The sequence below is a fragment of the Dipodomys spectabilis genome, unplaced genomic scaffold (genome assembly GCF_019054845.1).
Source record: "Dipodomys spectabilis isolate Male_0828 unplaced genomic scaffold, ASM1905484v1 ptg000140l, whole genome shotgun sequence".
NCBI lineage: Eukaryota > Metazoa > Chordata > Mammalia > Rodentia > Heteromyidae > Dipodomys > Dipodomys spectabilis.
The window spans coordinates 24,385,454-24,403,365 of NW_024870817.1; the positions used below are offsets into that span (position 1 = coordinate 24,385,454).

At 41.1% G+C, this 17,912-nt stretch overlaps 1 pseudogene; it reads right to left on the reverse strand.

Moving 5' to 3' along the window:
• Positions 1 to 402: 402 nt before the first annotated feature.
• LOC122117318 lies at positions 403 to 16,411 on the reverse strand (annotated as a pseudogene).
• Positions 16,412 to 17,912: the final 1,501 nt, after the last annotated feature.

Sequence of the window (17,912 nt, forward strand, 5' to 3'; positions counted from 1 at the left end):
AGATTAGAGTTATGACTTTGGTTCTATTCTCACCCTTTATTTGGAACATGGGCAGCATTACAGTTTCAGATGATTTAATACACTTGGTGATAAAATATTGACAATCAGCAGGACCTGAATTCTGGGAGTGGTTTTCCAGTTCAGAGGGTAGGAAGAGAGGACAGGTCCAAGATCATCTCCAAAGGAGAACCACATACTGAGTGAGCTACCAAAGGATTTTGGCTTCAACTCATTAAGGGAAAGGAATGCCGGTCCTGGCCAACCATTCATGATCTTCACCACAGCAAATCACAACCTCCAATTTTTGAAAGTAGTTGTAGGTAGAAGAGGGCACTTAACTCCAGACTGACTTAATTGATTCGAAAGATTATTGAAGTGTCCTCCGTTTCCGAGGTGACAAAAATCTTCAGCGCGACTGTGGAGCAAGGAGCCTTTCATGTGCTCCCAGTTGTTATACTGCATAGAGTGCAGTAGAGGCTGGTAAGTGTTAGCCCTGCCAGTCCGCCTCGTGCTACCCCTCGAAGGCACCTGTACATTCGTACAACATGCCTGTCAAAGTTCCAGCTGCTATTGTGTTCAGGTCATCTTCTGCTCCTCGTGATTTCTCAATAATAACACCAAATGCACTATAGAGCAAAGCCAGAGAACCTAAAGTATTAGCCCAAAGTGCTCCTTGCCTAGTTACCATATTCAAAACCTGTACGTTTCTTGGTTTGGACCAGGCCATGTTCTGGGTTTCCTTCAATCCTTCACCGCTCCAGATGCAGCCTCTGTCATGCCACATCCCCCAATAGTAAAGAAGCCTAGTTGAGATCTGCCCCGGGTTTTATTGGCTCCAGTAGGTGAAATAAACTCATCGGTGTCCTGCACCAGATATCGTGGATCCACATTTAAATAAGGAGGTAGAGGATTCACAAATCCGCGTGCGAGTAGCCGGCCCCACTGGCTAAAGCAGCCGGCCAGCCCCCGGTGGTCTTGTTGCCACTTCCTGCCCCCCCCCCTCTCCATGGTGTCTTCTAGAAGCAGCCGCCTCCCTCCCCGGTCGCGGCCTTGGCTGTTGCTGGAGAGCAGGGTCTTTTCCAAAAGCAAGAACCCAGTTTTCCGAAGCTTGCTTTGAAACTATTCAGCATTATGTGATGCTAACTATGTGATGGAATATTTTCACAAAAACTAGTTCACTTTGCAAGCTGCTATTTTGCTGTAGTATCACCTATATTCTTTGTATTTTGACAAGCCACTAGCCTAGAACTGACTATGTTGCTCAGGCTGGCCTGGAACTTTCCATCTTCCTGCCTCTCAAGTGCTGGGATTGTAGGTGTGCACCACTGTGCCTGTATTTATTTATAGTCATTCTGTGCAGCTAATTGTAGTGTATGCGAAATTCTGTGGGCTCATATGTCCACAAAAATAGGAACATGTTTAGCAAACTGAGTTTTACAAAATTATTTAGTCGTGAATTTTAACTTCCTTCAACACAAAAACTAACATCTAATTCATGGCCATCGAGAATAACTAACTTTAGGGTTTTTTTTTTTTTTTTTTTATCCTTTTGCTTTTTCCCTGGTAAAAGTAAAGTGATTGAAAAGGAGGCCTGAGTTCAAACTCCAGTACTGAAAAAAAAAAAGCGTTTGTTTTTTTTTTTTTCAAGCTAGAAAACTATTACCAGCTGAATGTTTTTTGTTCTTCTCTATTCCCAATTCACATGTTAAATGTGGAATTCCCAATTTGGAGCCAGGACTCCAAAGATGAGGTCATAAAGATGGGGTCCCTGATCCAATAGAGTTAATGCTCTTATAAGATGGGGCTGAGACACTAAAATCACTCCCTCTGCCCTGTGAGAACACAGTGAGAGGAAAGCCAGCTACAAGCCAGGATGGAAGAACTGAGTCAGTGCCGCAGAGCAGAGTGGGGAGCTGAGTCTCACTTACGCACTGCAGCCACTGCAGATGTTGAATTCCATTGAGACAGCATAAGGGTAAAGGAAAGACGGATGGGCACTGGACAACTCTGTCTTGTCCAGGACAAAACAATTAAACACGAACAAAGGAGATCCTGAAAAGCGAAATGCCATCACCCATTGTGCAAACTTGCCAAGAGAAGCGCAAGAAGTACCCAGATGCTGCAGTCATTCAAGATCCTCTGTGTGTGTGTGTGTGTGTGTGTGTGTGTGTGTGTGTGTGTGTGTGTGTGTGTTTGAATTCAGGGCCTGGCCACTGTCCCTGAGCTTTTCTACTCAAGGCTAATGTTCTACCACTTAAGCCACAGCTCCACATCTGGCTTTTTTTGATAGTTCATTAGAGATAATGAACTGCCCTGGCTGGCTTTGAACCACAATCCTCAGATCTCAGCCTCCTGAGTAGCTAAGATTACAAATGTGAGCCACCAGCGCCTGGCTTTAAGGATTTTTTTTCCAGTTCTGGGACTTGAACTCAGGGCCTGGGCATTGTCCTTAAGCTTTTGCTCAAGGCTAGCACTCTACCACCTCTAGCCTTTTATGCTTATGTGGTACTGAGAATTGCACCCAGGGCTTCATGCATACTAAGCAAGCACTCTACCGCTAAGTCACCTTCCCAGCCCTTTAAGGATTTTTTTTTTAAAGAAGTGGTACTTAAAATATTCCACTGAACAGATACACCATAACGTATTTAACCAATCCTGCCTAGGAATAAGCATTGGGTCATTTCTAACTTATCCTCACTATAATCATGAAAACCCTTTTGTGCATATTTATCCAATTCATTCACTAGTATAAATTCCCAGAAGTTGAATTCCTAGGCCAAAAAATATCCATATGTAAAATTTTTGATGTGCTACTTATTGCCAAATTGCTTTGGAGAAGGAAGGCTGAATGTCTTTATACTCTTGCTGTGCCCACGAAATGCTCGTGGCCCCACACCCTTGCCAAATTGGCTTGCTTTCATGAATGGTAAAAATAAAAACTTGTCTGCTTTTCTTAAGTCCTGCCAAAGTATATGAGGCAAAACTAAATGAGAGGAATATAAAGTTGACACATGGGAGGTATTTTGGTCACTGTAATGTTTTATCTGAAGAGCACCATTTTCCCCTCAAAGCAAATGTGATGGATAAGTACAAGTTCTAGGAAGTAATTTCCTAAGTGGATTGATTCCTTAGAGAGAATGTCTCTAAGGATGCAGGAATTATTCAAACCAAATGTGCTTTGGGCTGATAGGGGATATAAGGTTGTTTTTTTTTTAATGTAATACTAAGTACTATTTTAAAGATGCAAAGAGTTTTACTTTATAGTATCAAAATATTATACTATAGAATATTCAGACTTATGTCTGAACTTTTCACAGAGAAATTTTTTCTTCTGCTTTGTTTTACATTCATTCATGCATTTATTTGGCGACAATCCTGGGGCTTGAACTCAAGGCCTGGTCCCTATCCTGGGCTTCTTTTGCTCTATTCTCTGAGCCACCTGAGCTCCACTTCCAAGGGTTTGTTTTGTTTTGTTTTGGGTTTGTTTGTTTTTGGTAGTTTAGTGGAGATAAGAGTTTAACAGACTTTCCTGCCCCAGCTGGCTTCAAACTACAATCCTCAGATCTCAGCCTCTTGAGTAGCTGGGATTACAGATGTGAGCCATGGGTGCCTGGCTATTTATTTATTTTATTATTTATTTTTGTTGGTCATGGGGCTTGAACTCAGGACCTGAGTTCACGCTCAGTCCCAATGCTAGCTCAAGGCTAGCATTCTACCACTTTGAGCCACAGCACCACTTTTGGTTTTCTAGTAGTTAATTGAAGGTAAGAGTCTCATGGGCTTTCCTGCCAGGCTGGCTTTGAACCATGATCTTCAGATCTCAGCTTTGTGAGTAGCTAGGGTTATGGGTGTGAGCCACCAGCATTTGGCTTATATTATTTTATTTTTTATTTTATTTTTTTTGGTTGGTCGTGGGGCCTGAACTCTGGGCCTGGGTGCTGTCCCTCAGCTCTTCAGCTCAAGGCTAGCACTCACTCTAGCACTTTAACCACCCCACTACTTCCGGTTTTTTTCTGCTTATGTGGTGCTGAGGCAAGCACTCTACCACTGAGCCACCTTCCCAGCCCCAGCTTATATTATTTTTTAAAAAAAAATTTTTTTTTTTTGATCCGGTCATGGGACCTGAACTCTGGTCCTGGGCGCTGTCCCTCAGCTCTTCAGCTCAAGGCTAGCTCTCTACCACTTGAGCCACAGCGCCACTTCCAGCTTTTTTCTTTTTGCTCATGTGGTGCAGGGCCTCATGCATGCAAGGCAAACACTCTACCACTGAGCCACCTTTCCAGCCTCTTTTAAAATATTTTTTATTGAGATTAAGTGACATAACTTTCAGAAATTTCACAGCATTGTGAGATAGAGATACTTAGTTAAAGTCACAAGCACATTTTAACTTTCACAAGGCAAATTATCATTATCATGATCTATAAAGTTTGTGAATTCTGTGAGCTTTGATAATACAACTATTTCTTCCACATTTCTTATATAAACTTCTTTCCTTTTGTTTAGTGCAAGCTCTTCCTTCTTTCCTTCTCACGGTCTCCCTCTCATCGCTGCCCTTGAGTTGCTTAGTTCGTTTTCATCAATGTCCAGTGCAGCTGATGGGCTCCTCTCTAGTATGTTTTCCCATTTCCCTCTGATTCTGTGTCCCTCTCCTAGCTTCCTTCAGATGTGCGCATATACATATACCATATATGTGGTCAAGTCATTTATTAGTGAATGATATGACAAAATGAGTGGAGGTCCTGTGTTTTTTAAGTCCTGTTTACTTTGTTGTATCTCCTTGCATTTTGGATTTAGCATCCACATATCAGGGTGAACATGCTCTTGGCTTACCTCAGTCAAAATGATTTTTTCTAGTTCCATCCATTTCCCTGAGAATGCCATTATTTTGTCCTTTCTAATGGCTGCATAATATTCCATTGTGTATGGATACCACAATTTTTTTTTTTTGGTCCGGTCGTGGGGCCTGAACTCTGGGCCTGGGCGCTGTCCCTCAGCTCTTCAGCTCAAGGCTAGCGCTCTACCACTTCAGCCACAGCACCACTTCCGGCTTTTTTCTTTTTGCTTATGTGGTGCTGAGGAATCAAACCCAGGGCTTCATGCATGCAAGGCAAGCACTCTACCACTGAGCCACCTTCCCAGCCCCGGATACCACAATTTTTGGATCCATTCATCTATAGTGGGCCATCTGGGTTGTTTCCATACCTTGGCTATTGTAAACAGTACTGCAATGAACATGGAGGTGCACGTGTCCTTGTATCCTGGCTCCTGTTGCTCAGGCTAGATGCCTAGGAGTGGTAAGGCTGGGTCATAGGGGAGGTCTATACTTAGCTTTCTGAGGTACCTCTGGACTGCTTTCCAAAGTGATTGTTTTGGTGTACATTCCCACCAGCAGGCTTATATTATTTTTTAAGTGAAGGTATATCATGTGATGGAGACATTCTCCTAGTCCCAACTACTTAGGAGTCTGAAACAAAGAATCATTTGAGCCTCAGTTTCAAGGCCAGCCCAAGCAACATAGCAGGACTTGTCAACTTGTTTTTTGTTTGTTTGTTTTGAGATATAATTTACATTCAGTGTAGGATTTCCCTTAAAAATCTAAGCAAGAGTATATTTCCTGCTGGACGCCGGTGGCTCATGCCTGCAATCCTAGCTACTCAGGAGGCTGAGGATCTAAGGATCATGGTTCAAAGCCAGCCCAGGCAGAAAACTCTGTGAAACTCTTATCTCCAATAAACTACTAGAAAACCAAAAGTGGTGCTATGGCTCAAGTGGTAGAGTACTGGCCCTGAGCTGAAGAACACAGGGACATCACCTAGGCTCAGAGTTCAAGCCCCACGACCAACCAAAAAAAAGCAAACTATTTAGTCTCACATATTAACGAACCTTACAAGACAAAAGCCAGAAATTCATTAGGATAATTAGAAAATATAAACTGTATATTAATAATCCTCTTTATTTTTCCCCTTTAACCAGTTAATAAATTGAGTTTATCAAATTATAATAAATGTGGTACTTCTAGTGTTGACAAAATAGTACCAAATGGCATAGTAACACTTGTTTTAATTTAGAAAAAAATTACTCAAAATCCCGTAATTTTAGCAATATTGACTAGAATTCCTTCCCAGGCTATATTCTTGCATTTCTCTTGTCCTCTTTCCTTCCCTTCCCTCCCTTTCCCTTCCCTTCTCTCTCTTCCTCTCCCCCTCCTTCTCTTCTCATTTAACAGATCTGTCAGGGGTAAATGTTCACCCCTCAGTTCTCATTCTACCCCAGAAGGGACCATCGAGCTGGGGGAGGGATGTGTCATGCTTGGCCTTGAGCCTCTCCTCTTCTCACCTCCTAGAAAGCCATCTTCCTTGATACAACTTGAAGAAAGAACACTTGAGGGAAAAACTCCCTGTGTGACTCAGCCCTTCCCTCTCTCACAGTGGCCTGTCCTTAAGGACTCAACCCTGCCCTGCAGAATGGCTGCAGTTTGGGAATGGAGTCCAGTACTCTTACTCATTGTCCACAATGGCAAGTCTCCAACCAACTTTCTTAGTAATAAAGTGATAAAAATACATAAAATGTGCCCTCATACTATTTCCAAGTGTATAGTTGTGGTAGTGTGGGCTATGTTCACATTGTTGTGTCACCTGCAGAACATTTATGTCTGGCAAAATTTACACTTTGGGATTGGCAGTATACACAAGCAAAAGGCCTTGAGTTCAATCTACAGGACTGCCAAAACCCAAACAAGCCAAGACAAATAAAAATCTGCAACTCTATCCTGTACCATTTAATCAACAATTCCCTATTTTGTCCTTTCTCCATCCTTTGGCAACTGCTGGTCTACTTTCTGATTCTATGAATCTGACATTCTAGAAACTTTATGAAATTTAGTGGAATCATCCAGTACTCTCTGTTCTCAGCCAGCTTATTTTACTTAGCACAATGTCCCCGAAGTTCAGTCATACAATTGACCATTTCACCATCCTTAAAAGGAAGGTATTAAAGCTTCCTTTTTAAAGCTATAGGATTGTTGCTTCTGCTTCTCAACTGATTTGCATTTGAGAATGGAATGGAAAACATCATTACTTTCAATCCCCTCATCCCCATCAGACTGGGCAATCGTGGTAGACGTCTACTGTCTTGTCTATCCAGGGTTTAATTTTTTAAAAAAAAATCTGACCCAAGATAAGGAGAGACTTTATTCAAAAGAATTATTTCAGTCAAGGGGAGGAGCAGCTCTAAGGCAGAACAGCAAGAATGATCTGATACTAGACCATAAACTCTGCAGTCATCTCTAATGTCAAATAGAACAGGCTTTTCTTTTATGGTGAGGAGGAAAGCAGGGGAGAAGTCAGCAGGGGAGAGGGCTGTGGTGACAGGGAAGAGTTCCCAGGCAGTTTTCCCTGAGGTCACTGACTCTTGGAAGGGGCTGCTTGGGGTTCGTGTTCCTGGTCCCAGTATTTAAAGGTGGGCAGGCTGCCTTCCTGGACCTGGAGGAAGGAGAAGAACCTGCCAAGTTTAACCAAGTTAGTAGCAATTTTGTGCAAATTTGTCTCTGGGGACAAATAGTTGGGCTAATCATTTTCTGAGATGAAGAAGATGAATTTTGATGGTCTGTTATGGCTTTCTTACAGGTAGGCAATGGCGGGGGAAAGGGCAGTTCAATAAAGTTGGTCTAGTCATACTAACAAAGGTAAAGCATGTCCTGGAACCCAAACGATGTGGACTTTTGATCCTCATTGGTTTCCAGAAGCACAGAGAGCAAGTAAAGATAAACCTGTGCTCAAACCCTTTCCTACTCAAAACAGCATCAGACTCCCTTTGTTTTTGTTTTTGTTTTTTGGTCGGTCATGGGACTTGAACTCTGGGCCTGGGCGCTGTCCCTCAGCTCTTCAGCTCAAGGCTAGCGCTCTACCACTTGAGCCACTGCGCCACTTCCGGTTTTCTGATGGTTTATTGGAGATAAGAGTTTCACAGCTTTTCCTGCCTGGGCTGGCTTTGAACCGTAATCCTTAGATCTCAGCCTCCTGAGTAGCTAGGATTACAGGAGTGAGCCACCAGCACCCGGCTCAGATCCCCTTTTCTTGTAGAAAACTCACCTTACTCTTTACTTTTCCATGCTTATCTGGCTTGACTTTCATAGAATGGCCTAGTCCTTGCCAATGTAAACATCTCAGTCTCTGACTCTAGCAAAAGAAAAGACCCAAACAACACCAAACAGTTCCTCCTGAGATACATCACACCACATTTCAGCCCCTGGGAATTGATATGCCCACATTAGTTCCACCTCCCCAGTCATGTGAACCAATAGAACTTACCTTTGCTTAACTGTGTAATTGTCCTGGTTGTTCACCACAAATCACTGGTGTGGTTCCTCAAGCCTTCCTGGCATGAGATGTGTGAAGGACCCTGGCTAACTTTAGTTGTGAATGATTTCAAGTGTGTCTTAGTTCCAAGGATCAAGGGTGAGATGTTCACTTTGGAATTCTCACTGTATTTCAAACTTGAGATATTCTGTCTGCCCTCCTTGAAAACTGTATTGCAAAAACAATTTTCTCAGCCAGGTGCTGGTGTCTCATGCCTGTAATCCTAGTTATTCAGGATACTGAGACCTGGATGATCATGGTTTGAAGCCAGCCTGGGCAGGAAAGTCTGTGAGACTTCATCTTCAGTTAACTAGTAAAATGCTGGCTAGACTGGAGATTTGGTGACTTGGCTCAAGTGGTAGAGCACCAGCTATGCACAAGAAAAGCTAAGCAGTTGAGTTCAAGCCTTGGTAGTGCACACATGCACACACAGAATATTCTCTAGATCTCTAAATAACATAGAAGCATTCCAATAGTTTTTCCTGTTCATTTGAACAAGTCCTGATAGGGAGAAACAAACTTAAAATCCAAGCATACATTGAAAAATATCCAGCTTAATTTTTAAATGACCTAGATATTAAATTGATTTCAACTTAGTCAATTGTTTTTCAGTTCTATATGATGCATTCTGTGGCCAATAGAAGAATGTAAAGTGCTGAAGGAATTGTTTGTGTGAGCGTCCAGGGCTGTGCACACAAAAACCACAGAAGAAACACAATAGGATACGACATACATCCTGAGGTGACATTTGACATTCTGCTGACTAGGACAGCATGTTTACTTGAGACTAGGTTGATCTGATAAATAAGAAAAGTCTTGAGGGCTAGGGGTAGTTCGGTGGCTGAATGTTTGCTTAGCATGTGTGAAGCCCTGAGTTCCAATGCCAAAATCATTCTCTCTTTCTCTCTCTCTCTCTCCAAATCATGAAATGTAAAATGAAAATGACTAAAATATTTTGACAACGAAAGGGAAAAAAAAATAAGAAGCATCATAGTCTCCCCCTCCTCCAAATTCTCACCATCTATAATTTTAGTCACTAGTAGTCAACTTCAGTTCCAAAGTACTACATGGAAAAGTTCCGGGTGGAAGCAGTAACTTTACAAGAGTATATCACTCTGAATAGCACGATGAACTCACTTCTCCAGGCTCCACAAGCCCAGGATGTGAGTCATCTTCTCCCAGCCTATCCCCTTCCCCTGTGACCCACTTGCTGTCCCCACTGTTGACTGTGCTCAACCGACCCTCACGTCACAGCCTGATACAGACACCTGATGCTGGTCACATTCACTTCGTGTCATCTCATCACCTAGACATTGTATCACCTCCCATCATCACAAGGCGATGAAAAGAAAGAGGAGAACAATACAGTAGCGTATTTTCAGGTGATCAGGCCCTTGGTGGAGAAACCCAGTAGAGTGGAAGTCACCCTATAAGGCATTGGTGACGGCAGTTATGAGAGAATGAACAAGTTTCATGCCTTGAAAGATGACAATGGGGACCAACGAGAATGAAGGAAAACACACGCAGAAAGATGGCAAGCTCCAAGCAGCAGTGAGATGAAGGCTGCTGTCCCTGGGCCACAGAGCATCCTCTGCAGTAGAACTAACTACATTTTCCACTAATCAGGAGGACCATGAGGTCCCACTAGTTCACAGAGCAATAAACAGAATTGTCAAGCAGATTGGCACCTATGCCTCTATGGAGAAGCTCTGGAAGTTTTATACCCACATAATATATCTCAGGAACCTAACAGGACACCAGGACTTCCATCTTTTCAAAGGAGGAATTAAACCTATGTGGGAGGATGATCAAACATGGTGGCACATGGTGGCCTCCTATTGATGAGAGAAGCTCATCCTGGGCTTGCTGCTGCGGGGAGACGGGTGGAGCTGTGGTCTCCGTCTGCTTCAGGAGAACATTATGACCATATGGACTGAGACTACAGCACAAAGCAACCCCAGCCTGAATCTTGGACACACTCCAGTGAGTGCTTAACCTACTGCACAGCACCATAATGCAACACAAAACTCACACCAACAGCAAGGACTACTCAATCTTTGTGAAAGTACACACATTAGTCATAATGTGTATGCGTGCGCATGCATGTGCCAATCCTGGATCCTGAACTCAGAGCCTGGGCACTGTCCCTGAGCAAAATCACAGTGCTCAAGGGTAGGGCTCTACCATGTGAGCCATAGCTGGACTTCTGGCTTTTGGGAGGTTAATGGAAGATCAGTCTCACAGACTATACTGCTTGGGTTGGTTTCAAACCACAATCCTCAGAAGCTAGGATTACAGGTGTGAGCCACACCATCTGGTTTGCCCCTTGGATTTTTTAATCAGGAAAAGGTGTTCTTAAGAGAATAAAATCCTGACCAAACCAAAGAGCAAATCCCTGTGGAAGCCCGGATCTTTCAGTGTAGAAGGCTAACTAACTCCGCACATGCCTCTCCTAAGCAGAAAGGCTTCTAGATGTCAGCAGGTGTTGCTTCCTCCTGCTGCTGTCTCCATCCTGTCTCTTGGTGAACTTAATGAGAGATTTTGAGTCAGCTTAGTGCACAGTTCCACACACCCACTACTCTTTACTCTTTTTTGGGAGGGGGGGTCATGGAGCTTAAACTCAAGGCCTGGGTGCTGTCCTTGAGCTTTTTTGCTCAAGGCTAGTGCTCTACCACTTGAGCCACAGCGCCACTTCCAGCTTTTTTTCTTTTTGCTTAAGTGGTGCTGGGGAATCAAACCCAGGGCCTCATGCATGCAAGGCAAGCGCTCTACCACTGAGCCACCTTCCCAGCCCCCTGGTGCCTTCCATTTCTATCTGCTACTTGCCCACAACAGAACTCTCTATATTCCCAGAAAAATGTCAAAGCCTTTCCCTTAATCATTTATATTTTTAAGTTGCTTATCAAATTTGTAAAAGAATCTTTCCTGACCTTGGTGGGCAGAAACATTATGTTAAAGTCTTTGAAAATTTGGCATCATTTCAGATTATCTTGTTTTCTTTTTCATCATTAGTATTTTATTTTGACCATTAGTAGTTAAGAAACTTCTTAGTATTCTTTCTCTATCAATTAGCAGGTCTGTTGTATTGACTTTTATCCATATGTAAAGAATGAAATTACTTCATGTTTGGGTGACATTTTTTAAAACTTCTGAATTTTTGTTTGTTTTTGTCAGTCATGGGGCTTGACACAGGGCCTGGGAATTGTCCCTCAGCTCTTCAGCTCAAGACTAGTGCTCTACCACTTGAGTCACAGGGCAATTTCTGGTTCTCTGGTGGTTTATTAGAGAGAAAAGTCTCATGGACTTTCCTGCCTGGACTGGCTTTGAACCACAATTCTCCAATCTCAGCCTCCTGAGTAGCTAGGATGACAGACGTGAGCCACCGGCGCCTGACAAACTTCTGCATTTTTTTTTTTAAATTGGTGATCCTATTAGTTTACTTTGCACATGGCTATAAATTGTAGTGTGGCCATTAATGGTCTAAATATAAATAATAGTATCTGAGTAACATGAAATACCTTTTAAATGGTCTTAAAACAACATTGACTACAAAGTAAATTATCATTGTCTTCTCTTTGCCCTGATAGAAATTGTTGCTCTCTTGAAATCCATAGGACATGTGTGAATATGTTCTGGGTGTTTCATGTACAAGAAAAACTCACAGACCCTGAGACAGACTGGCTTAATAGCACTGAAATAGAACCTAAAATACTGTTGGAATTAGTCAAACAATATTGACTGTGTGTTCTGTGACATGGTAGGATGAATGGAGCTTCAGGCTGAGAGGTAGGAGACTAGGGTATAGTCCCAGTTTTGCCATAATTGTATGATCTTGGGCTGACTTTTCTTTCCATTATAAATCCATCCCAATTCTGCCTCTTTCCTTACTGAAATCTTGGAGGGGACCATGTGTGTCCATGTTTCATCCACTCAGTCCCTTTTGATCTGGGGAGATCAGCTCTCTCCAAGCTCAAAAGATCCAAGTTAGAAAGGGTCCCCAAAGGAGAGTCCATGGGGTGGCTGTTAGCAGAAGGTAGAATGGATTCGGAATGGGCAAAAACACTAGATTGGCAGCACATCCAGCCCTGATCTGTTTCCTTTGGTGTAAAATGACGGAGTGAGTATAGAAAATTTATGTCTTTGTTTCCCTAGATAAGTCTTCACAGGATTAGAAACATAGCATGGCCTGACTTAAAGTCTGAGAAGCCCTCTGTTCTTGCTCTGACTTCTAATTTGTGGTCTCTACCCCTTGAAAAGGTAGGGCAGTTCCACCCATCCAGAGCAGGCATCTTGGAGCCGGTTCCTGAGTGACTTTCCTGTTTTTGTGAGCTGTCTGTATACACTTCCTGCCCAGAGGCTGCTTTATTAATAGCAGCAAATGCCCTGAAACAACTACTTCTTTGACCCCATCATCATTTTTATCTTTGGAAAGGGTAGAACATGTTACTGAGTGTTAAGAATAGTTTACTCTTAAGTGTGTAGCTGCCAAACAGGATCTATTTTTATTCAAACTCAACCAGACCTGGCTAATATAAGGACTCCCCCAAATTTCAAATTTTATACAGTATGTCTTCTTATTCTACAGCTCTTGGACCAGTGATAGTATTAAAGGAATATACAAACATATGCTGAGCAAAATTTTACCCCAACAACCATTAGGCTTTAATCTTTACAAAAGGATAACAATACAATAGTATTTTCATTATTTGTTATACATCCACAAAATGTCAAATCTCAGGAATGAATGGTTGTTCCTAATAGGGCTATCTCTGGCAAGATAAACTGTGAAGAACTTTGAGTTATGTAATTAAACAGAATAAGATAATGTCTAATGAAAATGTCCTACTGTACAGTGATAACAGCAAATTTACCATTCACTCATATTGAGTCTGCTCCCCAGCACTGCTTTAAAAAGAGGAGTATAGGATCTCCATTAGCAAACCAGAATCATAACAGTGATTGCCTATCTCAAAGGCTATTGGCTCATTAGAATGAGATAATGCAGATAATATACTTGGCATAATATTTGGCCCAGACTAAATGACCATAAATGTTAGCATTATTATTATTATCTATAAAAAGTACTCTGGGCATGATGGCTCATATCTGTAATTCTATACTTCTCAGGAGGTAGAGGTTGGACGAAGCATGATTAGAGGCCATCCTGGGCAAAAGTTAGCAAGACCCCTGTCTCAACGAACAAGCTGGGTATGGTGGTACACATATTCTAACCCAGCTGCACAGAAAGTATGCCAACCTTAGCAAAAATACATGACAATATTTTTTTTTAAATCCCAGAAAGCTAGAGTACCTGCTGAATGAGCATGAGGCCCGGAGTTCTAACCCCAATATTGCCAATGATAATAATAGTAATAACAATTAATAATATAACTCAAAAGCAAAAAGAGCTGAAGTAGGGGAGCACTTGCCTAGCAAGCACAAGGCTTTGAATTCAAACCCCAGTATCACTTTAAAAAAAATGAGAGACCACAGAGCCTACCTCAAAGGCTTGTTAGAAGATCAAAAGAGATATAAAATATTGAACATATATGTACAGTAACACTGCATACAGGAAACATCTTAAAATAGCTGCTGCTACTAGTAGAAAAAAACGTCTTGTGGTTGTTTTTAACAAATAATATTTCCAAAATCAGTAGTAAGCAACATTTTCCTTATCTATGAACGAAAAATATCTTCTGATTAGAATACCAGTTTTACTGCCATTTAATACATTGAACCTCTTTTAAGTTAGCAAAGTAGTGTTGTGGTTAATTATACATAAAATATATGATAGTGAGAAGTAAGTCCAAGTTTTGCCTAAACCTTCACCTTTTTCTCTCTCTTTAAAAACAGAGTCTTGCTATATCACCCAGACTGGCCTCACACTCCCAAACTTCCTGCCTCTAACTCCAAAGTAGCTGAGATTATAGGTATATGCCACTTGCCTGGCTTCACATTTTCATCGTTGTTATTTACCTAACATATTTCTTATGATTATAATATTTGATTATATCATGTGGGATTGACTTTAAAACTTTGTAAAGAGCCAAGAGAATAACAGTATAATAGTACTTTTATGATTGTTATGCATCTACTAAGTACCAAGCCTATGCCAACTGCTACATTTATATTATCTCACTAAACTCTCATGATAGCCTCCTGAAATAGGTGCTATTTTAATGCTCAGTTCAAGGAGAAGCCTAACTCTTAGAAACAGTACGTAACTCTCCCAGAGTCACAGTAAACACTGTGTGCCAAATAACATCAGTATCCAGTTAACTCTTACCCTCTCTATTATACAAATAGGTTATTATTTTTGCATGCTAATAATAGAGCAAGCATTTTTTTATAACATGGTGGTATGGAAAGCACATGCAGTTGATTATTTCAAGTTGTAACTTGTTAATATGTTTGACTCACATTTCTGACACTTCTAAGGGAATAATGCTAAGCAAAGTTACCTTCTACATATGTGTAGAGAAACTGTCCATTTTCCCAGGGAAAGGTAGACTGGCTACATTTTAAAATAAATTCCAGATCAACTAATGTCTCATTTATTTTAGAAGACATGTAATTAATGAAGGAATTAATTAATTAATTAATGCAATAAAATTTGGAAGGAAAAAAAGAGAAGTCTTGTTAGGTGCCAGTTGCTTATGCCTATAATTCTAGTTACTTAGGAGGCTGAGATCTGAGAATCACATTCCAAGTCAACCTAGGCAGGAAAGTCCCATGAGATTCTCTTATCTGCAATTAACTACCAAAAAGCCAAAAGTGGAGCTGTGGCTTAAATGGTAGAGAACTAGCCTTGAGCAAATAAAGCTCAGGGACAATACCCAGGCCCTAAGTTCAAGCCCCAGGACAGAGACAGAGATAGAGACAGAAAACAGAAAGGGAAAGAGAGAGAGAGAGAGAGAGAGGTCTTTTTTCCAAAGAGATTATAATTTATATTTGAGTCAGTAAATTGGGATTTAAAAAGATTGTTTTCTCTTTAAAAAGAATTTGAATTTTATGAGAGAAGAGGTTAATGGTCAACCATATAGCCATTACTGTTGGTAAATCAATTTAATTATTTCATTAAATGTCTTTTTAGTTCAATTTGTTGAAACTTTTCAATTAAACTAATTCAGACCCTTGATTTTCATGAATACATCTCCTGGAGGTATTAACACAGCCTTTCCATTATTAGACGTTTCAAGTCTTTGAGAGTAAGTGTGAAAAACTTGTGGTCTAGATATAAGTTGGCATTTGCTGCTCGCTTAGGGTGACTTTTGAGCAATAACATGACTTTAGCTTTAATAATTACACTATATTACAAAGATTGTTAGTTCTTAATGAGGCAGAGCCAGCAGCAGTGTGTTGGAGCCAGACCTACAGGCTGGGAAGAGTTGATTATTAAGTGTTCAGGAATTTTGTGGGTTGATTGTTAGCCTTGGTAGCTTGAAATCAGATGTATTCAGACCACAGAAAACAGATGCTACAAATCAGCCCCCTTCACCCTAAACCCTTCCTGTTTTTCCACTTCCCACCCTGAGAGCTGGTTAACCTGCATACTCCTGGGTACAGCCATTCTATCTTCAATAAATGACAAAAATTAATCCAGGCCCGATGTCCTGCTGCCAATGATCAGCAACCCTAGAAAGTAACAGGCCTTGAAGTCTTGGTCATCAACTCAGGCAAATGTGAAACCCAGCGTGCTGATATTCAGGGCTAAGTTTTCATCTCTGAAGGTCAGAAGTCCTCTTCAAAGTGTCAGCTGCTACTTGGCAATCGAAGTTGGCAGGGAGCACCCAAAGTTTCGGAAGGCTTGTGGAAAGTGAATGACTCATTCTGCCAGTCACCAGAGTGAGGGGACATTTATTCCTCCAAACATGATGGGATTTCCCTTCAGATATCATGAATCACTGTGAATATGTTTGAGGATTTTATAGTAACAAGATGGGAGAAATTAGACGGCACACAGCTGAAATACCTGAAGAACAATCTCCACAGGAGCGGTTACTCATGCTACTCTGCCGCTTGTGTAAATCCTCACTTCTCCGCTTGTCAGCCATGCCAGACTTGTTCCAACTAGTTGATTTCATCTGGTAGAGACTGTTCTAAGAACCATCTTGTTTATTTCATTTGTTTTCTACAGCCTTACTAGGCCTCTATTTTGTTTACCCAAGGCCTAATACAATATCTGACTCAAGCCTGTTTAATACTTATGTTCCTTACTCTTCTTGATTCAAAGTGCAGAAATTAAATTAAGTCCTGGAAAACAACACAGGTCTTTGCCAAGGTGCTGCTCTAGCTCTAGCTCTATCTCTATCTCTATTTCTGCATCTCTGGCTTTATAATCTCTACCATTTATATCTATAATCATCTATATATCATCTATATTCTATACCTATTTATCTCTTTAGTTATTAATAAGTAGCACCTGGTTTGAGTCTGGTGCGATCTATCCCAATTTAGTATCCATATCATATTTTTAACACTTGTTCCTTTTTTATTAGTGTCTATTGTATAAAGGATTTTCATGGTGATGTTGTATTGGATATATTAGATATATTATACTTTGCTCAATTTCCTTCTTCTTCTTTCTTTTTTTTTTTTTGGTCAGTCGTGAGGCTTAAACTCTGGGCCTGGACGCCATCCCTCAGCTCTTCAGTTCAAGGCAAGCACTCTACCACTTGAGCCACAGCGCCACTTCAGGTTTTCTAGGTGGTTTATTGGAGATATGAGTCTCACAGAGACTGGGCTGGCTTTGAACCGCAATCCTCAGATCTCAGCCTCCTGAGTAGCTAGCATTATAGGCGTGAGCCACTGATACCTGGCTTTCAATTTTCCTTCTTTTAAGAAGGTCTAATGGGGGGAAAATGAAGACAGCTAAGGCTAGCAAGCTTATGAGAAAGGTGGGCATGGAGTTAAGGGTCTTTTAAAATTTAACATCTAAAGGAGGATTTCTCAGTTCATATTAGAATTGCCTCTCATAAGGCTGTAAAATAACATCAATACTTGAGCCACACCAGAAAGCAACTTAGTAATAAATGTTTAGGGGATGGTACCCAGACACTAATAATTTTTAACCCTCCCCTGATGATTTCAAGGTGCACCAATGTTTGAGAACCACGGACTCAAAGCAATAAAACTGGTTTCTTACAGGTGAGATTTATTTCATGTGTAGTCACTCTTCCTAATGTATTATACATCTTCATTTTCTTAATGTCTGACTGCTCAGTCCTTGATTTTAGGACTTTAAATAGACAATGAGTCATGCATTAAAAATAATGATCTGGAAGAGGCCAGCTATCTGACATGTCACAGCTATGGCCATGGCAGCTTTGCTCAGAAAGATGCTTTGTGGTTAGGAACTGATGCTAGTAAATATGCAGAGAGGAAAACAGCGCTGAGAACTCCTCTTGAAGAGTCTAAATTGAGATAAATTGTTCAGGGTAGCATTTGAAAGCATATGTCAAATTTATCTGACAACTCCACTTTAAAAAAATTAACTTAAAGAAATAGCTAGACCAATGTATGAAGTTATTTGTGTATTATAATATGTTTTCTAGC